The sequence below is a fragment of the Bombina bombina genome, chromosome 6 (genome assembly GCF_027579735.1).
Source record: "Bombina bombina isolate aBomBom1 chromosome 6, aBomBom1.pri, whole genome shotgun sequence".
Lineage (NCBI taxonomy): Eukaryota > Metazoa > Chordata > Amphibia > Anura > Bombinatoridae > Bombina > Bombina bombina.
The window spans coordinates 332,919,949-332,945,740 of record NC_069504.1 but is presented as its reverse complement, the minus strand read 5'-3'; the positions used below and the strand labels follow the sequence as shown (position 1 = coordinate 332,945,740).

The 25,792-nt window shown below is 39.8% G+C and overlaps 1 protein-coding gene across 2 annotated transcripts in view; it reads left to right on the top strand.

Moving 5' to 3' along the window:
* Positions 1-25,792, top strand: part of CHST11 (carbohydrate sulfotransferase 11) — a 469,189-nt gene that overhangs the window by 237,684 nt on the left and 205,713 nt on the right. The window lies entirely within an intron of this gene.

Sequence of the window (25,792 nt, the reverse complement as noted above, 5' to 3'; positions counted from 1 at the left end):
TAACCCACCAAAGGTGTAACCATTGTGGCAAAAGGTAATGATGCATCACTGGAAAGAATGTCCCAATGATCCATCAGGGTTTTAGAAAAATCTACTTTCTCAGGCGAAAATGTTGTAGTGAAGATCATTCTCTGGTTTACTGTTCCTTTGTCCACCTTCACCAAGGCTTGTTCCTGGGTCATAGAGACAGCTTCCATCAAAGTTTGTCTAAGCTGGCTGGATCCATATCCCAGTTGTTCAAACTTCTTATTCATAGCCATCAATTGGCATTCCTTGTTAGCTCCATCGGTGTTATTTCGGACCACACATTTGAATTGTGACTTAGGCCTGTGGATTCACATTATTAAGGGCTGCAAGCCATTGTGAGAGGTCCTTGGGGGTGCCCCCCCATATCACCAGCAGATCGTCTATGTATCTCCTATAGAGTTTCACTCTGGTGTCCCTAATTGCATCAGTCTCTTCAGTCTCAAACTGAGCCATAAAAAGATTAGCATAAGATAGGGCCACATTATATACATACACACTACAGGGCCCTTGACAAGGTCAGCTAAAATTTGCCGGGCCTTGAGTTAACTTGGGTTGAGAACCACTGCTCTAATTTCAATGTGTACACTAAGGCTGCCTAATATCCAGAACAAAAATGGATGACTGGTCATTGGTAAAACACGTGGTTACACAATGATCTTTCTCCAAAGTTCTAACTTAGGCCTCATCCTTGACCCTGACATAAATTAATTTTATCCATTTTGCATCAATCAGCAGGCGCTAGCTACTCTGGTGCTGAACTAAAAATGGTCCAGCTCCTACGCTTATATTCCTGCTATTTTCAAATAAAGATAGCAAGAGAAAGAAGACACATTTATAATAGGAGTACATTATAAAGTTGCTTAAAATTGCATGAAAGAAAACATTTGGGTTTTGTGTCCCTTTAAACTATAACTATGTAAAGGAGCTGTACTACAGGATCATCATATGTATCAATCTGCCAATTACTGGGCATATGGGGCTACTCAGTGCACTTTAATTGTATATAACACACAGAGGTGACCATTCGTGTAATTAGAAAATATTCTAGCACATTACTGTTATGTACCATTAAATGCAAGGAGGACTGATGAAAATACAATTTGATGTGTTAGAATGAGTCGCAGAAGGAGCTGTTTAAATACAAAGAATGCAAGTCTGAAAATAAGTTTCAGCATATGGGGTAGAAAATGGCTTATGTCACTGATGGGGTTAATCTGGAGATGTCAGCAGTTCTTTGTTTACAGTCTAGTGAACTAAACCTTGGTTATATTTTATAGAGCCCCTATAGGAAATACTGTGAATTAATCGCTAATTTAGTTATATATCCATATAACAGTATTAGGAGTTTGTAAAGAGTTAATTAGATTGTGGGTGTGTCCCAAGGGGTATATAAGGAGGGGTAGGAAGTGATGTATGTATGGCATGATGAAGGACATGTAGTCTGAAACGTTGCTATCTTTTTGTACTCCTGGATATGCAATAAAAAATTTGAAGATTCTATTGGAGTGCTGCTATTCACTTTTTGTTCTGTAATTTAGTTATATATCCTTGTACCTGTAGTGCTAATCCTAAATAGCTAGAAACTGGAGAGAGTTTTGTGTTGTTTGCATGTTCCACTACAGTGTTTTGCATTCTAAAAAGTAAAATAAAGACACATAAAGGAGCAATAATAAATGTTTAACCATTTTGCTGGGGTTAAATACACATAACGGGAGCAATTGTGCAATAATAAAATGCTCTAGCACTTTTGATCATTTTGAATCCCTTTAAAAAATTGCTATCAAAGTGGACAGTGATGCAATGATTTCACCACTCCTTAGCAGTCAATGGGTTATTGGATCTTGTTTTTTTATTTCCTCTCTTTCCTATGCGATGCTGTATTAAATGATGAACAGTCACTTATGTCTAAATGAATACATTTCCTTGATCTCCCAGACTGTATTAAAGCCCAGTATCTATGTTAGAAACTGTGCACTTGCTAGTAGAGGGAACCGATTTATGATTATGCTTAAGTATTTATTTGTGAATATTTATAGCAGCAGAGCTTATTTACGGCTACTTCAGATGTTTGTATTTGGTGCAGTTTTCCCCAAATTGTATTTCATTATATTGTTATTGAAGGTTTCTCAATGAATTTGTCCAGCTGTTTTCTCTCTGTAAAATGAGAGATACATGGAAGCAGCAGCTGTAGTTGTGTTGTCTTGGGTAGCAATTTTGTGATATTTATGTATTTGGGAAGGGCTGTATATGTTGTTATTATGAGAGTAGCATTTCAGGATCCTTCTTATAGGCTACTGGTTCATTAGGAGATGTTCTATGATTCCCTCAATTGTTCAGATGCATAAAAGATGCTCATGACGGAATTTGTTTGGAATTAACTAGTTATTTACTGGTACTCACAATTCAACCTATGACCTGCATAGAGATGTCAAATTTCCAAAAAATTTTGAAGCCATGGAAAAAAAGCGAAGAACTCTTACAAATTTGATAGTCATTTTGTTACATTTGGAACATAAAAACATTTTGTATAAAAGTATTATGCTTGAAATAAAAGTTCAGCTTATTTAGTAAATAATAACCTAAATTTGCTTTTTAAAACTTTTATTTGTTACAAAGGGAACTACAAGGTCTGTATATGTTAAGAACACACAAACTATAAGGAGACTCTTTTGCCAGTACATGAGAACAAGCAACCGCCTCCCCTAAATGGAAAAAAACAAAACAAAACCATCAATATAACAAAAGTAAGAACATTGTTTTGTTTCCTTTAGTCCTCCTGCTGATTCATAGTATCAAACAGAGAGGAAGCCCTCATTTCCATTAAAGAGACACCCTAGACCCCTAAAGTGCTTTAGGGGTGTTTAAGAGGTCTCCCTTAGTCATGTTTAAAGTGGCTATTTTATAACAAGACACTTTAATAAAACTGGATGGGAATGTCCCCCTGGCCAGTGCTTCCCTATGAGAAGAATATGATTGGCCGATATATTGCAGAATAATGTATTGCTCTTGCAAGAGCTTGATTATTGTTTTCTGATTTTTGGGTTTCAGTTTATCTATAAATGAAGGTATTGTGCATATTTTGGAGGCAGTTGATTGCAACACTTGCTTACTTGAAGATGCTGCTGGTGGAGAAGCCCTTTGTGATGATGCAGCTGTTACAAAAGAAGAAAAAAAAGTTTTTCTGGAATGGGAACATTGGAGGAAAAAGCTACTTGCACTTTCCCTGCTATGGCGATCCTCATTTAATTCCACTAAGTAAATTGTTTGTTTCTTTCACCATGTCAACAACGTCATCATTTACTGTTGGGAATATCACTCCTGGCCAGCAGGAGGAGGCAAGGAGCACTCCCCTTCCCAAAAACCCCAGACATTCTCTTTGCCTTGGTGCATGGAGGAGGTGAAGTTTTGGTGTCTGAAGAAAAAATTGAATTCCTTTGCTTCAAGCAAGATTTTGGGTCTAGCCATACTCCACGTTAATCTCTTCTGTAGGGTGGTGGTGGCGGCTTTAAAGCAGTTAGGAACTTGTGAGGTGGGCTTCTCTGCGCTTTCCTAACAGGTTGCTGCCCTTGTATAGAAAACCAGAGTAGGTTTACTCTGTTCTATATTTTTTCCACAGGTCTCTTTAAGGAATGGCTTCCTTTCATACTGGGTGAGCTGTCCTCCTGCCGGACAGGTAGATGTGCAGGTAACTGCTTTTGTCTTCTGGGGCTAGGAGGCTGGCACTGAAGGGGTTAACCTTTAAGACTGCATCTACTTGGGACTAATATCCTGTGTAAAGGATTATTTATGGCATTAAGCAGGCTCTCTGTAATGTGTTTTGGAGACGGGTTAAATTCCTTTATGTAAAGAGAGGAGTTGACCCACTTTTTTGGCTCAGAATTTCATGGAGGACTGCTTTAAAAATGAATTTGCAAATGGCTTATTTAGATCACACTTAGTTCTATCATATGGGAACAATGTGTTTTTTGCTCCCGCAGGAAATGGCTTAATTTTGTTTATCTCCTTTTCCGGATTGAAGCGCGCGCTGAGAGCAGTGGCGCAGCATAACAGGCTGGTCACGTGACCTCTGAGTTCCACTCTTTGCAAGCTGAGCTGTTGTAATTGTTTCCCCGGCTGAGGATCATCACTAATTCTAAGTTCCTGGCATCCGATCGCTAAAGGGGGCAAGTAGGCACCTCAGTTAGAGACTGAGGTGTAGAGGTGTGCACAGGGGTCCTTAATTCACTTATGAAGAGAACATGACAAGACTGTCTTAAGACTCAAAATTAAGCCCTAATTTTGCATATTGTTGACAGTGATAGTTTTCTAGCACAAGATTTTACTGTGTTTTTTTAAAGGGACAGTAACTTAATAAAAATTATTTTCCAACATTATGGATCAGGATCCTGCTTATATTGACAGGTGTATCCCATGTTTAGATAGTCAAGTTTTGCCGCCCTTGCAGTTTTGTTCCTCATCCATTGAGAGGACTCTAAAGAATAAAGATAAACTTTGAGCCAAATGTCTCCCAGGATGATACTCTTCAGGCATTGCCATATTTCCTTAATGGCATCACATGCAGTGCCCTGCAGTTCCTCTCAATCTCCTGGAGGAGTCTATTTGCAAGCAGACATTGCTGCCCAGGTATCCTCTGCGGTATCTGTGGCATTAGCTGCTGTTCCCATGCTACAGGGAAAACGCAAGAGGAAATTTAGAGATTCAGATAGTAAGGTTTCTGATCCAGCTTCTGCTACTCAAGTGGCCCTTCCTCATAAATCTGATGAGGAAGCTACATCGGTAGCCTCTGAGGGTGAAATCTCAGATTCGGACAGTATAATTCCTTCATCTGATGCTGACGTTGTATCCTTCAGATTTAAGCTTGAACACCTCCGCGTACTGTTAAAGGAGGTTTTTGGCTACTCTGGACGACTCCGATACTCCTGTCGCTGTCAACCCTAGGAAATCTAGTAAACGTAATAAATACTTTGATGTTCCTTCCTCTGTGGAGGTGTTTCCTGTGCCAGACCGTGCTACTGAGATTATAGCACAGGAATGGAAGAAGCCTGGGATTCCTTTCTCCCCATCTCCTGTGTTTAAAAAGATGTTTCCTGTTGCTGACGCCATTAAGGAGTTGTGGCAAACGGTGCCTAAAATACAAGGGGTCATTTCTACTCTGGCTAAGAGAACTACTATTCCTATTGAGGATAAGCTGCTCTTTTAAGGATCCAATGGACAAAAAGCTGGAGGCTTATTTGAAGAAAATGTATGTTCATCAAGGGCTCCAATGGCAATCTGCAGTGTGTATTGCCACTGTGACAAGTGCGGCAGCCTATTGGTTCAATGCCTTGTCTGAGTCTCTTCAGGTAGAGACCTCCTTAGAGGAGACAGGATTAAGGCTCTTAAGATAGCCAATTCCTTTATTACCCACGCTTCCATGCAGGTTATTAAATTGGGAGCAAAAATATCTGGCTTCGCTGTGCTAGCGTGCAGAGCATTGTGGCTGAAATCTTGGTTAGATGATCTTTCATCTAAGTCCAAGCTTCTGGGGATTGCTTACAAGGGTAAGACCTTGTTTCGACCCGGTCTGACAGAAATTATTTATGATATTACGGGTGGAAAGGGGTCCTTTCTTCCACAAGACAAGAAGAATAGTTCAAAAGGACGTCAAAGTAATTTTCGTTCCTTTTGTGACTACAGAGGAAAGTCTTTACCTTCATATTCCAAGCAGGAACAGTCCAAGTCTTCATGGAGACCCAGTCAGTCTTGGAACAAGGGAAACAATCAAAGAAACCTGCAGCTGAGTCTAAATCAGCATGAAGGGTTTGCCTCTGATCCAGGATCGGATCAAGTGGGGGGCAAACTTTCTCAGTTTTCTCAAGCATGGAAACGAGATGTCCCAGATCCCTGGGTTGTGGAAATAGTATCTAAGAGTTACAAATTGGAATTCAAGACCTTTCCTCAAAGGGGCAGGTTCCACCTCTCAAGATTATCTGCAGACCAGATAAAAAGAGAGGCATTCTTGAAATGTATACAGGATCTTTTCTCCCTGGGAGTGATAGATCCAGTCCCAGTACAGAAACAGGGTCTAGGTTTCTATTCCAATCTGTTCATGGTTCCCAAAAAAGAGGGAATTTTCTGACCTATTCTAGATCTGAAGTGTCTAAACAAGTTTCTCAGAGTACCGTCCTTCAAGATGGAAACTATCCGTTCCATTCTTCCTTTAGTGCAAGAGGGTCAATTCATGACGACCATAGACCTGATCAGTGGTTCAATGTATGGAGGTAATTGGTCTGATGGTCGCTTCCATGGACATCATTCCCTTTGCTCGATTCCATTTGAGAGCTCTGCAATTATGCATGCTCAGACAATGGAACGGAGACCATTCGGATCTGTCTCAGAGGATAGATCTAGGCCAGTCGACAAGAGACTCTCTTCCGTGGTGACTTTCTCAGGACCGTCTGTCTCAGGACACATGCTTCCGGAGACCTTCCTGGGTGATTGTGACCACGGACGCCAGCCTGCTGGGCTTGGGAGCAGTCTGGGACTCCTTAAAGGCGCAGGGACTATGGGCTCGGGTGGAGTCTGCTCTCCCCATTGGAATTTAGAGCAATTTTCAATGCTCTGATGGCTTGGCCTCAGTTGTCCTTAGCCCGATTTATCAGGTTCCAGTCAGTCAACATAACCTCAATGGCTTACATCAACCACCAGGGAGGAACTCAGAGTTCCTTAGCCATGAATGAGGTGGCTCGGATTGTTCATTGGGCGGAAGCTCACAATTGCTGTCTATCTGCCATCCACATTCCAGGAGAGGACAACTGGGAAGCGGATTTCATCCCGGGGAGTGGGCTCTCCATCCGGAGGTGTTCTCCAGCTTAACCCTCAAATGGGGGGTGCCAGAGCTGGATCTCACGGCATCTCGACAGAATGCCAAACTTCCAAGGTACGGTTCAAGGTCAAGAGATTCACAGGCCACTCTGATGCTCTGGCAGTTCCTTGGGACTTCAGCCTGGCATACCTGTTTCCTCCATTTGCTCTCCTTCCATTGCTTGACTCAAACAGGATAGAGCATCCGTAATTCTAATAACTCTTGCATGGCCTTGCAGGATCTGGTATGCAGACCTAGTAGAGATGTTGTCTATTCCACCTTGGAGATTGCCTCTGAGGAAGGACCTTCTAATTCAGGGTCCCTTCCTTCATCCAAATCTAGTTTCTCTGAAGCTGACTGCTTGGAGATTGGACGCTTGGTTCTGTCTAGGCGTGGTTTTTCTGAGTTGGTCATTGAGACCATGATTCAGGCTTGCAAGCCTGTTACTAGAAAAATTTACCATAAGATATGGCGTAAATATCTTTATTGGTGTCAATCCAAAGGCTATTCTTGGAGTAGGGTCAGGATTCCTAGGATTTTGTCTTTTTCTCCAGGAAGGTCTGGAGAAGGGTTTGTCAGTCAGTACTCTGAAAGGTCAGATTTCTGCCTTATCTTTTCTCCTGTTAAGTGTAGTCAGTCCACGGGTCATCATTACTTCTGGGATATTAACTCCTCCCCAACAGGAAGTGCAAGAGGATCACCCAAGCAGAGCTGCTATATAGCTCCTCCCCTCTACGTCACACCCAGTCATTCTCTTGCACCCAACTAATAGATAGGATGTGTGAGAGGACTGTGGTGATTATTCTTAGTTTTTATACCTTCAATCAAAAGTTTGTTATTTTAAACAGCACCGGAGTGTGTTGTTCCTTCTCAGGTAGAATTTGAAGAAGAATCTACCTGAGTTTTTGTATGATCTTAGTCGGCGTAACTAAGATTCATTTTGCTGTTCTCGGCCATTCTGAGGAGTGAGGTAAACTTCAGATCAGGGGACGGCGGGCAGGTTAACCTGCAAAGAGGTATGTTGCAGTATATTATTTTCTGAGGAATGGAATTGACTGAGAAAATACTGCCAATACCGATATAATGTAAGTTCAGCCTTAAATGCAGTAGTAGCAACTGGTATCAGGCTGTTATGTATATATATGTTTACACTTCAGTATTCTGGGGAATGGCACTTCACTGGGACAATACTGTATGCATATAACTTTTAGCCTAACTTGCAGTGGGAACGACTAGCAGCAGGCTTTTTAATGACATTTCATATTATTAGATTTTAAACGTTTGCTGGCATGTTAAATCGTTTAATTATCTGAGGTACTTGGTGAAAAATTGTTTTGGGCACTATTTTCCACATGGCTGTCGTTTATTTTAAATTTAAAACAGTTTCACTGAACTTCCCTCACTGTTGTGTGTGAAGGGGAGGGGCCTATTTTGGCGCTTTTGCTACGCATTCGAAATTCAGTCACAAGTCTGTTCCTCTCCCTGCATGATCCGGAACGTCTCTACAGAGCTCAGGGGTCTTCAAAACTTATTTTGAGGGAGGTAATCACTCACAGCAGACCTGTGAGATTGTGCTTTGACTGTGATAAAAAACGTTTATATTTTGTACATTTTTTTCTGCTATTAAGGGTTAGTTATCCATTGCTAATGGGGGCAATCCTTTGCTAAATTTATGCCTTTACCGGGAAAAATTTGGTTTTTAATAACTTCTCCGGTTCATTGTTATTCAACTGTCATAGTTCTTTTCTGTGCTTCTTAAAGGCACAGTACGTTTTACATATTACTTGTAAATTGAGTTGAAAAGTATTTCCAAGCTTGCTAGTCTAATTGCTAGTTTGTTAAACATGTCTGACTCAGAGGAATATCTCTGTGCTATATGTGCAAAAGCCAAGGTGGAGCCCAATAGAAATTTATGTACTAATTGCATTGATGCTACTTTAAATAAAAGTCAATCTGTACAAATTGAACATCATTCACCAAACAACGAGGGGGAAGTTATGCCGACTAACTTGCCTCACGTGTCAGTACCTGCATCTCCCGCTCGGGAGGTGCGTGATATTGTAACGCCGAGTACTTCAGGGCGGCCATTACAAATCACCCTACAGGACATGGCTAATGTTATGACTGAAGTTTTGTCTAAATTACCAGAACTTAGAGGTAAGCGAGATCACTCTGGGGTGAGAACAGAGTGCGCTAATAATAATAGGGCCATGTCAGATACTGCGTCACAATTTGCAGAACATGAGGACGGAGAGCTTCAATCTGCAGGTGACGGATCTGATCCAAATAGAGTGGATTCAGACATTTCAAATTTTAAGTTTAAACTAGAAAACCTCCGTGTACTGCTAGGGGAGGTATTAGCGGCTCTGAATGATTGTAACACCGTTGCAATCCCAGAGAAATTATGTAGGCTGGATAGATACTATGCGGTACCAGCGAGTACTGACGTATTTCCTATACCTAAGAGGCTTACAGAGATAATTACTAAGGAGTGGGATAGGCCCGGTGTACCCTTTTCCCCCCCTCCTGTATTTAGAAAAATGTTTCCAATAGACGCCACCACACGGGACTTATGGCAGACGGTCCCTAAGGTGGAGGGAGCAGTTTCTACTCTGGCTAAGCGTACCACTATCCCGGTGGAGGATAGCTGTGCCTTTTCAGATCCAATGGATAAAAAGTTAGAGGGTTACCTTAAGAAAATGTTTGTTCAACAAGGTTTTATATTGCAACCCCTTGCATGTATTGCGTCTGTCACGGCTGCGGCCGCATTTTGGTCCGAGTCTCTGGATGAGACTCTTGACTCAGCAACTATAGATGAGATTTCAAACAAGCTTAAAACCCTTAAGCTAGCTAATTCATTTATTTCAGATGCCGTAGTACATTTAACTAAACTTACGGCTAAGAATTCCGGATTCGCCATTCAAGCACGTAGAGCACTGTGGCTAAAATCCTGGTCAGCTGATGTTACTTCTAAATCTAAATTGCTTAACATACCTTTCAAGGGGCAGACCTTATTCGGGCCCGGTTTGAAAGAAATTATCGCTGACATTACAGGAGGTAAAGGCCATGCCCTGCCTCAAGACAGAGCCAAACCTAGGGATAGACAGTCTAATTTTCGTGCCTTTCGTAACTTCAAGGCAGGAGCAGCATCAACTTCCTCTGCACCAAAACAGGAAGGAGCTGTTGATCGCTACAGACAAGGCTGGAAACCTAACCAGTCCTGGAACAAGGGCAAGCAGGCCAGAAAACCTGCTGCTGCCCCTAAGACAGCATGAATTGAGGGGCCCCGATCCGGGAACGGATCTAGTGGGGGGCAGACTTTCTCTCTTCGCCCAGGCTTGGGCAAGAGATGTCCAGGATCCCTGGGCGTTAGAGATCATATCTCAGGGATATCTTCTGGACTTCAAAACCTCTCCCCCAAAAGGGAGATTTCATCTTTCAAGGTTGTCAACAAACCAAATAAAGAAAGAGGCGTTTCTACGCTGTGTACAAGATCTTTTACTAATGGGAGTGATCCACCTGGTTCCGCGGTCGGAACACGGACAAGGGTTTTACTCAAATCTGTTTGTGGTTCCCAAGAAAGAAGGAACCTTCAGACCAATCTTGGATTTAAAGATCCTAAACAAATTCCTAAGAGTTCCATCGTTCAAAATGGAAACTATTCGGACAATCTTACCCATGATCCAAAAGGGTCAGTATATGACCACAGTGGATTTAAAGGATGCTTACCTTCACATACCGATTCACAAAGATCACTACCGGTATCTAAGGTTTGCCTTCCTAGACAGGCATTACCAGTTTGTAGCTCTTCCATTCGGATTGGCTACGGCTCCAAGAATCTTCACAAAGGTTCTGGGATCTCTTCTGGCGGTACTAAGACCGCGAGGAATTTCGGTGGCTCCGTACCTAGACGACATTCTGATACAAGCGTCAAGCTTTCAAACTGCCAAGTCTCATACAGAGTTAGTACTGGCATTTCTAAGGTCGCATGGGTGGAAGGTGAACGAAGAGAAGAGTTCTCTCTTTCCACTCACAAGAGTTCCCTTCTTGGGGACTCTTATAGATTCTGTAGAAATGAAGATTTACCTGACAGAAGACAGGTTAACAAAGCTTCAAAATGCTTGCCGTGTCCTTCATTCCATTCAACACCCGTCAGTGGCTCAATGCATGGAGGTAATCGGCTTAATGGTAGCGGCAATGGACATAGTACCCTTTGCACGCCTACATCTCAGACCGCTGCAATTGTGCATGCTAAGTCAGTGGAATGGGGATTACTCAGATTTGTCCCCTACTCTGAATCTGGATCAAGAGACCAGAAATTCTCTTCTATGGTGGCTTTCTCGGCCACATCTGTCCAGGGGGATGCCCTTCAGCAGGCCAGATTGGACAATTGTAACAACAGACGCCAGCCTACTAGGTTGGGGCGCTGTCTGGAATTCCCTGAAGACTCAGGGATCATGGACTCAGGAGGAGAGCCTCCTTCCAATAAACATTCTGGAATTGAGAGCAGTTCTCAATGCCCTTCTGGCTTGGCCTCAGTTAACATCTCGGAGGTTCATCAGGTTTCAGTCGGACAACATCACGACTGTAGCTTACATCAACCATCAAGGAGGGACAAGAAGCTCCCTAGCGATGATGGAAGTATCAAAGATAATTCGCTGGGCAGAGTCTCACTCTTGCCACCTGTCAGCGATCCACATTCCGGGAGTGGAGAACTGGGAGGCGGATTTCCTAAGTCGTCAGACTTTTCATCCGGGGGAGTGGGAACTTCATCCGGAGGTCTTTGCCCAAATACTTCGACGATGGGGCAAACCAGAGATAGATCTCATGGCGTCTCGCCAGAACGCCAAGCTTCCTTGTTACGGGTCCAGGTCCAGGGACCCGGGAGCGGTCCTGGTAGATGCTTTGACAGCACCTTGGACCTTCGGGATGGCTTATGTGTTTCCACCCTTCCCGATGCTTCCTCGTTTGATTGCCAGGATCAAACAGGAGAGAGCATCGGTGATTCTAATAGCGCCTGCGTGGCCACGCAGGACCTGGTATGCAGATCTAGTGGACATGTCATCCTGTCCACCTTGGTCTCTGCCTCTGAGACAGGACCTTCTGATTCAGGGTCCTTTCAAACATCAAAATCTAATTTCTCTGAAGCTGACTGCTTGGAAATTGAACGCTTGATTTTATCAAAGCGTGGATTTTCGGAGTCAGTAATTGATACCTTAATACAGGCTAGGAAACCTGTTACCAGAAAAATTTACCATAAAATATGGCGTAAATACTTACATTGGTGCGAATCCAAGAGTTACTCATGGAGTAAGGTTAGGATTCCTAGGATATTGTCTTTTCTACAAGAAGGTTTAGAAAAGGGTTTATCTGCTAGTTCCTTAAAGGGACAGATCTCAGCTCTGTCCATTCTTTTACACAAACGTCTGTCAGAAGTTCCAGACGTTCAGGCTTTTTGTCAGGCTTTGGCCAGAATTAAGCCTGTGTTTAAAACTGTTGCTCCACCATGGAGCTTAAATTTAGTTCTTAACGTTTTACAGGGTGTTCCGTTTGAACCCCTTCATTCCATTGATATCAAATTGTTATCTTGGAAAGTTCTGTTTTTAATGGCTATTTCCTCGGCTCGAAGAGTCTCTGAGTTATCGGCCTTACATTGTGATTCTCCTTATCTGATTTTTCATTCAGACAAGGTAGTTCTGCGTACTAAACCTGGGTTCTTACCTAAGGTAGTCACTAATAGGAATATCAATCAAGAGATTGTTGTTCCATCATTGTGTCCTAACCCTTCTTCAAAGAAGGAACGACTTCTACACAATCTGGATGTAGTCCGTGCCCTGAAATTTTATTTACAGGCAACTAAAGATTTTCGCCAAACTTCTTCCCTGTTTGTCGTTTATTCTGGACAGAGGAGAGGTCAAAAAGCTTCTGCTACCTCTCTCTCCTTTTGGCTTCGTAGCATAATACGTTTAGCCTATGAGACTGCTGGACAGCAGCCTCCTGAAATAATTACAGCTCATTCTACTAGAGCTGTGGCTTCCACTTGGGCCTTTAAGAATGAGGCCTCTGTTGAACAGATTTGCAAGGCTGCAACTTGGTCTTCTCTTCATACTTTTTCCAAATTTTACAAATTTGACACTTTTGCTTCTTCGGAAGCTGTTTTTGGGAGAAAGGTTCTTCAGGCAGTGGTTCCTTCCGTATAAAGATCCTGCCTGTCCCTCCCGTCATCCGTGTACTTTAGCTTTGGTATTGGTATCCCAGAAGTAATGATGACCCGTGGAGTGACTACACTTAACAGGAGAAAACATAATTTATGCTTACCTGATAAATTCCTTTCTCCTGTAGTGTAGTCAGTCCACGGCCCGCCCTGTTTTTTATGGCAGGTCTAAATTTTTAAATTATACTCCAGTCACCACTGCACCCTATAGTTTCTCCTTTCTCGTTTGGTTCTCGGTCGAATGACTGGGTGTGACGTAGAGGGGAGGAGCTATATAGCAGCTCTGCTTGGGTGATCCTCTTGCACTTCCTGTTGGGGAGGAGTTAATATCCCAGAAGTAATGATGACCCGTGGACTGACTACACTACAGGAGAAAGGAATTTATCAGGTAAGCATAAATTATGTTTTTTGTTACACAAACTTCTGGCGGATGTGCCAGATGTGCAATCTTTTGTCAGGTCTTGGTCAGAATAAGGCCTTTGTTTAAGTCTGTTGCTCTACCTTGGAGCCTTAACCTTGTTCTTAAAGTTTTGCAGCAGACTCAGTTTGAGCCAATGCATTCTATAGATATTAAGTTATCTTGTAAGGTTTTGTTTCTTATAGCTATCTCTTCTGCTTGAAGAGTCTCGGAACTATCGGCTTTGCAATGTGATTTGCCTTATCTTATCTTTCATGCTGATAAGGCGGTTCTTCGTACGAAGTTAGGTTTTCTTCCTAAAGTTCTTTCAGATAGAAATATTAATCAGGACATTGTTGTTCCTTCGCTATGTCCTAATCCTTCTCATAAGGAACGTTTGTTACACAACTTGGATATTGTGCGTGCTTTAAAATTTAATCTACAGACAACTAAGGATTTTCGCCAGTCTTCTGTCCTGTTTGTTTCTCTGGAAAACGTAAAGGTCAGAAAGCTACTGCTACTTCTCTTTCTCTCTGGTTGAGAAATATAATTTGTTTTGCTTATGAGACTGCTGGTCAGCAGCCTCCTGAGAGAATTACGGCTTATTCCACAAGTGCTGTATCCTCTTCTTGGGCTTTCAAAAATGAAGCTTCTGTGGAACAGATTTGCAAGGCTTCAACTTGGTCTTCTCTGCATACTTTTTCCAAATTTTCAAAATTTGATACTTTTGCCTCGGCTGAGGCTTCTTTTGGGAGAAAGGTTCTTCAAAGCAGTAATGCCTTCTGTTTAGGTCTATCTGTCTTGTCCATCCATAGTCATCTGTGTCCTCTAGCTTGGGTATTGGTTCCCAACAGTAAATGATGACGTTGTTGACTTACCCTTAGGAAAGAAAACAAAATTTTTGCTTACCTGATAAATTTATTTCCGGATATGGTAAGTCCACGACCACGCCCTTTATTTTAAGACAGTTATTTTTTTACTTAACCTCGGGCACCTCTACACCTTTGTGTTACTCCTTTTTTCTCCATTTCCCTTCGGTCGAATGACTGGGGTTTGTGGGAAGGGGAGAGATACTTAACAGCTTGGCCATGGTGCTCTTTGCCTCCTCCTGCTGGCCAGGAGTGATATTCCCAACAGTAAATGATGACGTAGGGGAATCATCATATCCAGAAATAAATACATTTTATCAGGTAAGCATAAATTTAGTTTTTTCTAAGTTTCACTGAGTTTCAAATATGGAGATTAATGGCATTAAAAAGACCATAATCTAAACTTAAAGGGCCATGATACCCAAATGTTGAAACACTTGAAAGTGATGCAGAATAGCTGTAAAAAGCTAACTAGAAAATATCACCCGAACATCTCTATGTAAAAAAAGAAAGATATTTTACCTCAAAAGTTCCTCAATACCCACATCCTATTGTAAAGGACTTCTAAGCAGCAAATCAGTATGTCTGTCCCGGGACAGCTAAGGGATTGAGCCTCGTGCACTCTCATGTAATTTCCCTATTCAGTTTAAGGACGTTTACTATGCAATCTCATGAGAGTTAAGTGAAATCTCATGAGATCACAGTAAAAGAAAAAGAGTGCATGACCTCAGCACTGTTGATGCTGATTGCCTGCTCATTTCTTTTTTTCTTTTCTTTTTTTTTAACCTGCAGCTGAGCAGTAACTAAAGTATAACTTTTTACACAGAACTTACTCTGCTGAGCTGAAGAATTGTGAGGTAAAATATATTCCTTTTTTACAGTGTTTAAAATGTCATGCTCTATCCAATCCATTTAAGTTTAATTTTGACTTTACTGTGTGCCCTTTAATGATATGGGGATTCAAATTTGAGTTTAACGTACTTTTTAAAATAAGGCCTGCTTAGTAGCTCTGAAAAAATAAGACATATCAAGTGTGTACACTCGTGCTATTAGCCAATATTGTTTGACTAGCAAGTGAGAGAAAACAAAAGTTTCTTTATCTTGTCTTTCAATTGAATGGTCTTTAACCTGTAATCAGAGGCCGCTCTAACATTACAGTGAATGCATCAGTTTTTCCATCTATGAGAGAATTTTCTTATCCTAATGACTATATTCCATAAGTTTTTATATTTTATGGAAAAACAAACAGTGTGGTCAATAATACTATAATTAATAATATAGCATCACTCATAAACTAAAGCTGTAGCTATTTGTCAGTGTCTTTTAAAATGTATTCCCCGTACATAATGAGATTTCAAGCTATGGAAAGTCCTTTATTTATATATTTAATCTGTTTCCTACAAGGTCTGAACTGTAAAATAACTGGCAGTGTCTATTGAAGGGACATTAGTGCAAAAAGAAAATGCTGTAATGTGTGTTATAAAGTATTTTATATTATTGCACTATCGCTTGCATATACTCAACTCTGTTTAACCCCTGCAAAGAGGTTAAACACATAGTTAAAGTCAGCTACTGGGCACTGCACTTCTGAGGCCTAGTTGAAAATTCCTGGCATCTGTGTGTAGCCATTAATCATCAAGAATTGTGCCCATACGTGCATTTCCTGTTAGTTTCACAATCGATTTAAACAGCTTTAGCTTAATGTTTCTTTATGCATTAAATCTAATGTCTCTCCAAATACAGGTAACATCTCTTTAATCACAAATCATGCCAACAGGGGACCAAAATGACATCCTGGCCACAAGTCCTTAAAGGGCCATATTAGTTGAAAAATGATATGCATCTAATCTTTTAGAACATGTCATTTATGCCTATTAAACCTAGAATACTGTGTGTTTAACCTCTCCAAAAATGTTAAACACACAGTAGAAATGCTGTTTAAGACTCACGGTGCAATGTTGGTCATAAGCGGAACCTATTGCTGATCCAATAAGCAATACTAGTTGCACATTTGAGTTGGTGCACTAGTGCTGCTGGTTGGATCAGTGGCAGGCTCCTCTTAGGACCTGCAGTGCACCGCAGGTCCTGAGCAGCACTTCTACTGCAGGGGTCAAGCACACAGTAGAGCAGTGTCAATAGTCAAAAAATGACATGCTCTAATAGATGGGAGCAAGTCATTATTTTACTATTATTGCCCTTTAATATTCACAAAACAGGTAGTTTATAATGCAGAATAAAAAAAATCAAGTTCTGTTTGGATTAACAGTGTTATTATTTTGCTGGATTGTTTCACGTTTTCCTGTGATTAAATTCCATCTGCTTACGTAGACTCTGTCTTGCTTAATGCAGTTTGTATACCACACACAGCATGCAAGGAGATTGACAGAATCAGGCTGACATGAAATACTAGCTTACACTGTCTTCCATACCCACAGAATACATTATGTACGAGTCCTATTTTGTGCAGCATTTGATGAGTGCCATAGACAGAAGCCCTTCTGCTCTGCCACTTTTCTATCCTCTTGCTACACTACATAACTAATACCTACATAATAACTGGTAACTGATACACGGTCATGTTATGGAACAGTACTGTATGGCTCTAATTGTTATTTTATGCACCAGACACAAATATTCATTTTATCTTTTAAATCTTTACTGGAGGCTAAACTGATATATACTGAGACACACACACATATATATATATATATAGTATCAACACCAAAATATCCAAACTCAAAAGGACTTTAAAGAGCCATTTTTGCTCAACATTTGTTTATTGCATCAAACGAGTATCTAATTTGCTTCACTATAATGGTTATAATCAAAGGCGGCTCTTAAATTAGTGAGGTCATAGGCAACACTCAAATATGAGGCCCCTAGACACAAAAGAAAAGGCAAAAATCAACCAAATAAATCTGAATATTCTTCTCAATTTCATTGAAATCTGAAATATGCATATCCAAACCCTTCCTATGGGTTTTGGCAAATAATAAACCTGAATTAATTCCCAATTCCTAAAGTTGCTCTCAAATTAGTACATTCAAATACAAGTTTCTTGTATCAGTGTCTCCACTAGACCATAAAATTTGGGTGTGCAGCAATTTGACGAAAAGCCTAAATATCAAGTTTGTAGGGGGCATAGGTAGAGTACCTTATCTTCTACTACCTATTCCTACTTTTATTTATTTTTTAAATCCTCCTTTACTACTATCTGGTGCTTTGTTCTACATTGATGACATTACAATAACTTGGAATTAGATAGTATGTTATATAATTGCTTTTTTTACCATTAAAAAATAATAAACAAAAAAATACTGCTTGGAAGGTGTAGAATTAGAACTATGTTAGAATAGCACTTTGATATTGATGTACTATGAGTGCTAGACTATTTTTTTCCTTCAAATCAGAACTCAGATGAGAATGGCCCATGACACAGAAGCTTTTCTGCAAGTACCACACACACATAAATTCTTGCCCCAGGCCCTAAAACATCCAAGTCAGCTATATACCCAAAATAGAAACGAAACCCTGAACTTCCAACCTTTTTGTCCACCGAGTACCCACATCAACCTGAGCTCACACACCATCTCCTACACACACGCTGTCAGCTCCATGATCAAATCAGACTTCAGATCTGCCCCTTCATAGAGTAGGAGAGAGTTAAAGGGACAGTCTACACCAGAATTGTTATTGTTTTAAAAGATAGATAATCCCTTTTTTTACCCATTCCCTAGTTTTGCATAACCAACACAGTTATATTTATATATTTTTTACCTCTGTGATTATCTTGTATCTAAGCCTCTGCAGACTGCCCCTTTATTTCAGTTCTTTGACAGACTTGCAGTTTAGCCAATCGGTGATAGCTCCCAGGTAACTTCACGTGCACGAGCACAGTGTTATCTATATGAAAAACATGAACTAACTCCCTCTAGTGGTGAAAAACCTGTTAAACTGCATTCTTAAGAGGCGGCCTTCAAGGTCTAAGAAATTAGCATATGAACCTCCTAGGTTAAGCTTTCAACTAAGAATACCAAGGGAACAAAGAAAAATTGGTGATACAAGTAAATTGAAAAATTGTTTAAAATTACATGCTCTATCTGAATCATGAAAGTTTTTTTTTTTGGACTAGACTGTCCCTTTCAGAGAAAAAGTAAAGATAATGAGACAGTGGTGAGAGTGAAGACCTAGAAATGAAACAGAATATATATATATATTTGAATGGAGAGAGAAAAGAGGAGAGAGAATGAACATGAAAGAAAGGAGAGAGTGGAGAAAGTGAACAAAGAGAATGATAGAGAAGGAAAGATTGGAGAGATAAATAGAGCAGGTGAAGAGAAAAGTTGAGAGAGTGTAGAAAAACAGAAGTGAAGAGGAGAGAAAGAGTAAATGTAGTGTTTTGAGACACTTAGGAGACAGCAGAGGTGGCATTTAGACATACATGATAGAAGGGTGCACAATATAACCCCTCAGCCACACGTCTCATCTTGCAGCACTGCATTTTGAAACATATAATCCCCGAGATAAGTAGTAACCAGCAGAATGTCAGTAACAGAGCTCAAAGTACCTTCCTATGGTTCGATGTCAACTAGCCAACAGTGGTTTTTCACTCAACCACATGCCATACACTTGCCACACATAAAAAAACAAACATATGAAGACAAAGACACACTGTGAGGCCCCTTTATAAGCGAGGCCTTAGACGATTGGCCTAATGGTAGAGCTTCCTGTTTATAATGCTTGGATCTGCAAAGTCTGAAAATTATTTCATAGTGTGCATAATTTGTATATCTGATGATGTCACAAGTCATTATAACACAGTATACCAATTATTTTTCTTTCCCAATTATTTTATATTATTGGTTTGGTGAAACATTTCTTTATTTTACCGTATTTCTTATCTAATGCTGTATTTTGTTAGGGTAGATAAATCGGCACAACCCACTTACATTTAAATAGTTAACACTATTGTATTGTTAAAATATAATTAGTATATAAATCTGATGTCTGCATATTTCCATCCCTCTCTCTTTCATAGTGTGACAATGATCATTCAAAGTGTGTTCTGGGTGAAGTCACACGATTTAATATTATATGTGAAACAAAAATGATACTAGACAACGCCGTGCACTATAGTATGTGTAGATTAAATATTCTGAGAAAATCTTCCTTGAACCTCAAATAGAATAGATAGAAACTTTCATAGTGTTAATCAGTTAGATGTCACTTTAAAGACCAATTGGAAAATTACTCACATGGAGCAGAGCTTCTATAGCTCTAAGTGATGCGCTCAGTAAAAAATTGATCCAACTCTGTGATATGCAGGGAGTTCCAATATTTATTTGGTACAATTATGTATACAAATAATTTTAAAAAGCAAAGTCCTTGCTATATAAAATCAATAAGAAAATCAATATTAGTCACTCTGGGGTCCAAACCACCCCTATAGGTACACTTTTGGATTGATCTGTTTAACGGCTGTATTATTTCAGCTTTCCAAGTTTGTTGAGCGTGTAAGTGTTCCAGTGGGTGTGCCCCTGCTTGTGATGTATGATGACGCGCCTTCAATGTAAGATCCTTGAAAAAGTCAGAAGGTGAAATGTACGTTGGATCCACAGCATCATATGTGACAAGGAGGGGCACACCCACTGGAACACTTACATGCTCAACACACTTGGACAGCCGTTAAAGAGAGCGATCCAAAAGTGTACCTCAGAGTGGTTTGAATCTAATAAAGCAGTAGCAGTTTGTTCTAACTATCAATGCTCATTGGTCGACAGACACTTCCTCTTAATGTTGATTGTTTGATAGGTACTTGCTATTAATGCTCAGGTTTGAATTGTGCTCTTTCATATGATACGATGGGAAAAAATGAGTACAATGTCTGTTTATTCATTGTTATTTGGAAAAAAAACTGGTTAACAATAACAATCACTGCACTAATGGTTATAGTAACCTGCTGCTTGGCCATAGCCTTCCTTTTTTAAAGATTAAATATATAATTTTGGCAATGCTTTCATTTTCCCAGACTGAAGATGCTTCTAGAATTTTCCAGTGTATTAAAAAAAAAAGATGTGTAATAAAGAGCTTTATAAGCAAATTTAATGTATAATGGTTAAATTAAATTTGCTTTGAAGAACAAAAAATAAATGCTGCTATTGTGTTTTGCTGGATATATAGATGTTTACAAGCAGATGATATCCATAAAGCTTAAATCTTGTGTTTTATTGTAGTCTATTTTCAAAAGCCAGGAAAAAAGAGAATCCTTATGTTCTTTATTCTCAAAACAACAGATAAATAATGCCATAAAATATTTATGACTCAAATAACCCCAGATGCCTTTGTAGAGCTTTGAAAGCAGAGAGAATAACACGCCAGGTTGAATTCCGGATGCCATTCATATTCCATAGTCCTAAAATAGAATTCCCAATACGGCTAAAAGTAATGGGATCTAAAAATCAATGCCGCCTTTTAGTACAGACGCGATCTGTTGTGCATTCCCATTGATAAGTCAACCTAGAATATTTGACATGCTTTTGCACAGCATTTCCTCTCCTAAGGAAGAGAAGCGATTGAAATGCAACTGTGGCATTTCTGCAAAACGAGACAGAAGCCATTTACAGCAGAAGCAGGGATTTGATTGGTGTAAACCAGATGTACCACGTTGTTTTAGTTGCTCACTGCATCTGAAGAAATGGATGAGTCATTAGTGTGAGTGTATAGGCCACTTTATATGGGCAAATGTATGCATCTTTATTTTTCTTCTTCTTTATTTTGCCAAAAGCCACTAGTATTTCTCATAACAATACTTTGTTGATTCAACACATGGAATGAAAGGGACTTAAAAATGCTCTTTGTTCTAGCTAAAAGAGAGTGTTTAAAACTATGTTACAGTGCTTTGCTTGTAGTAAAGTGGATATGCTTGTGCTGACTAAACCAACCTCTTATGGAGGAGTTGTCTTTCTCAGCCAATGAGCAATAGACATTGGTATAAATTGCATTTGATGTTAGTTTCTCTTTAAATTCAAACAACTTTGAATTTTTTTTTAACCAGTTAAACTGCTGTTTTTTCATATACATGATAGCACAATTTTGAGTACAATGCCCCCTTTGATTAGTTTCTTTGTTTGACTTAAAGGGACATTAAACCCAAAAATGTTCTTTAATGATTCAGAGAATACAATTTTAAATAACTTTTCAATTTACTTCTATAATTTAGTTTGCTTCCTTCTCTTGTTATCCTTTTCTGAAAGGTTTATCTAGGCAAGCTCAGGGGCAGCAGAGAACCTAGGTTCTAGCTGTTGATTGGTGGCTGCATATATTGATTGTGATTGGCTCACCCATGTGTTCAGTTAGAAACCATTAGTGCATTGCTGCTCCTTCAACAAACTGTACCAAGAGAATGAAACAGATTAGATAATAGATAAAATTGTATTCTCTATCTGAATCATGAAATCATTTTTTTAGGTTTCAAGTCCCTTTAATAGAGCAGAGCAAGATATGGGCAGTGTTTGTTCTAAACAGTTTAGATAGTTTACTAATGTGTGGTCATATACTGTATGTATGATATATGCATTAAATATGAAGTATATAAATAGAAAAAGAGAAAGTCTCAATCTATGTTATCACTTATAAAACATTCATAGTAGCCAATAATAACACTTTGTATCCTGCAAGGGCAAATGCTCTTCACATCTAAAAATGTGTGCTTTAACTAATTAATATAGTTGCTTTGCAACTCCTCGCAGTCCAGTGGGCAGACCAATATAATGCCCTATATGAGTCCCAGTTTATAAAGGCAAAAAGTCCTGAGTAAATATAACCCAAAAGTGGTGCTCATATGCTCATATACAAATATTCCTGTTACCCGGTGCTCCTATTGCAGATGTCAACGTACAACATCAGAGGCAAGGTACACAAACTAGACAGTCCCCATATAAGGCTTGTATCACTCACCGGCTGCCGTGCTTTACCGGGTACCGACCGAGTTTTTGGAAGTTTGTAATTTTTGGTATTTAATCATAATATACAAACTTACAGCCTTTATGTAACAGGTACAAGAGAGCTTCATGTTTTCTGCAAAGTGTAATTTGTATATGCTCTACTGTCCTCTTATTTAAAATTTATATTTTAAAAATTCATACATTCTCAGCTATACACATATACATAGTGGGATATTTAAAATATGTGATCTAGTTGTATTTGGAGACTTGAGTATTAATGTCCCCTTTTCAGGAGCTTCAGGTATATATATGTGAAATTATTGATAAAAGTGTATATATATAGTTTATTAAATGTTTATGTTTTACAAGTTAGCGCTCCTTCCAAGTATTTTAGGTGTATATACTGTGTAGACATTTATATAATGCACATTAATTAATATATAGGTATCACAATACATGCTCCATCCCCCGTGTGTCTTTAAATTTCAATTAGTAACGCACCAATAGTATGGGAGCACTGGGTTTATAAGGCAATTTGTTTTTAAAAGTTTTAGGGACTATGATTACGGCGTTCTGTGCCGAAACATGTCAGTCTGTTTAACTTTAGGGGTCTCTTATCCCCTCTCTCTCCATGTTTTAACTTTGTCACAATAAAGTTTATTAATTTTTAAATTTGAGGTGCCTGGCGAATATTTTCTCTCTTTTTAAATATGAAGTAACCATAGTTTATGAAAAAAAGTTAATTAAACATAGGATTTAATATTACAAAATTGTGAGAATAATTTCTGCCATTTCTATTTGAAATTTACCTGGGATATTAAATGCAAATAAAGTTTGGTTTATAACATCTGCTTTCATCTTAAGGGAGGAATTAGACTAAAAAAGGCTTGATACAAGCACTGACATCAGTCCGACCCGTGGTATTCAGTTTGCTTACATGACATTTTTTTTATTAAATCTCTTAATTTGCTGGGCTACCTCGAGGTGCCTAATGTTACAGGTTTTACTAAACACGAGTTTGCTGGGCAGTTTCATTGATTTATAAAGCATAGAAAAAAGTCAAATCACTGCACTGAGAAAATCCGAAAAGACAACATCAGAACAAACTGGTCTTACTGTTAAACATGCAAAAGGTGATTATTTACCCGTTTGCTCCCTTATTACATTAATCACATGACTGGTTTAACTGATTGCTTCTATGTTAAAGGGACATGAAACTCCATTTTTTCTTTCATGATTCAGATTCAGAGAGAGCATATAATTGTAAACAACTTTCTCATTTACTTCTATTATTACATTTTCTTTTGTCTCTTGGTATCTTGTTGAAAAGCAGGGATGCAATCTCAGGAGTGTGGACGTGTCTGGGGCACTATGTTTTGCAAGAATGTTATCCATTGCAAGAACACTAGATGGCAGCACTATTTCATGCCATGTAATTCTCCAGACACCTACCTAGATATCTCTTCTAGACAGAATAGCATGGGGACCAAGATGATTTTATAATAGAAGTCAATTGGAAACTTTTTTAGAATTGTATGCTCTGCCTGAATGACAATAGAATATTTTTGGGTTTCAAACCTATCCTCTGCCAGGTTTTCAGGATTACCTTGGGTGAGAGCAGGTAAAATAACCATGTTTACTAATCAGCTGATTATTTCACCTGTGCTCCAATTAAGATGTCCTCAAAATGTGGCCTGTTAGGGAGCCCTCAGGACAGGTTTGAAAACCAGTGCTTTAAACTGATCCCATTCATAGAGAAACCCTTCATATGGAACCCTGATGTTATATCTATGCTTAGAGATGAAGCAGATAGAAACTACACTGTAACCCTTTATGTTCACATGGTTAAAAAGGCTTCAATACGGTTAATGTTATGATTCTCTTTAATACAGATTAATGATAAACCATGATTACAATTAGAATGCCACTATTTGCAGCTGTGCAACACACTTCTATTATTCCTGACAGTGAAGGGGCTTAATCAGGTAGCTTGTAAAGTTAATTTTAGCTATAGTGTAGGGAATACCCTCCTACCTGATCCCTCCAAAACAGCTCTTATCTCCCTCACCCCCCACTGGTCATCACCGTGTTAGGTACTGGCAGACAGTCTGCCAGTATGCAGTTTAGGTTTTGTGTTTTTTTATTATTATTTTTTTATTATATATTTTTCTGCAGTGCAGTGATTATCCTCAAACCTCCCTGATCCCCCAAATAGCTCTCTAACCCCCCCGCAAGTGGTGGCCAGACAGTACCTATAGATACATTTTTTTTTTGTTTTTTTTCTGTAGTGTACTGGTTTTCACACCTTCCCCCCCCAGCATAAGGGTCCCCCACCCCCCCATTCCAACTTTTTTTTCTGTAGTGTAGCTTCCCGTCCCTCCCTTAAAATATTTTTCTGTAGCGTATAACCCCTCCCCCACCCTCCATCTCTGTACCAAAATGAGCCGAATGCCGTTGCTTGCAGCCATATTTGTAATTATTTAGCAAACTAATGCCAATTTCTGAAATTTCCCCCATGCCTACTTTTATCTGCCTAACAAAGTATACTCTTTTGCAAAGGATGCCAATATAACAAAGCAAATCTTATAAAATAATTACATTGGGAAATTGTTTCAAATTGCATGCTCTGTCTGAAGGTTTCATTTTGACTGTCCCTTTAAGATTTTTGTATTGACAAAGCTCTTGTAGAAATGGCTTCCTAGGTATAAACAAGGAGCTTTTTTCTCTTCACTTGTGCCTTCACATAGGCCACATAGGTTTGTTAGTCATAATTGAAATGTACGTAAATGCATTTACATTTTTTCAGTCATTTTATCAAAGTCCTAGTAAAAACTGTCACTGTTATAGTCATGGCTTTTACTATGTACAAATGCTCTGTGTACCCGCATTAAAATGGAAGTAGCTTGTGACGTTTCAATGATGAGGCAAACTGAGTAACTGCGAATGTGATACATGCTGCTGTTAGCTCTGAGCTGAAGTGGCATTTCAATGCTGGTGCATGGAGCATATGTAAATATACCATACTAGTCCTAAAGCCTGTTCACACAGGCCATTTTTGCAGTACAGCGGTCCCACCCCTTGCCCTCTCTCTCTCCCCCTCTCTTTTGTGCTCTCTCTCTCCCCCTCTCTTTTGCGCTCTCTCTCTCTCCCCCTCTCTTTTGCACTCTCTCTCCCCCTCTCTTTTGCGCTCTCTCCCCCCTCTCTCTTGTGCGCTCTCTCCCCCCTCTCTTTCGCGCTCTCCCCCCCCCTCTCTTTTGCGCTCTCTCTCCCCCCCTCTCTTTTGCGCTCTCTCTCCCCCCTCTCTTTTGCGCTCTCTCTCCCCCCTCTCTTTTGCGCTCTCTCTCCCCCCTCTCTTTTGCGCTCTCTCTCCCCCCTCTCTTTTGTGCTCTCTCCCTCTCTCTCTCACCCCACTCTCTCCCCTCCTCTCCTCCCCTCTCTCTCCCCTCCTCTCCTCCCCTCTCTCTCCCCCCTCTCTCTCCTCCTCTCTCTCTCTCTCTC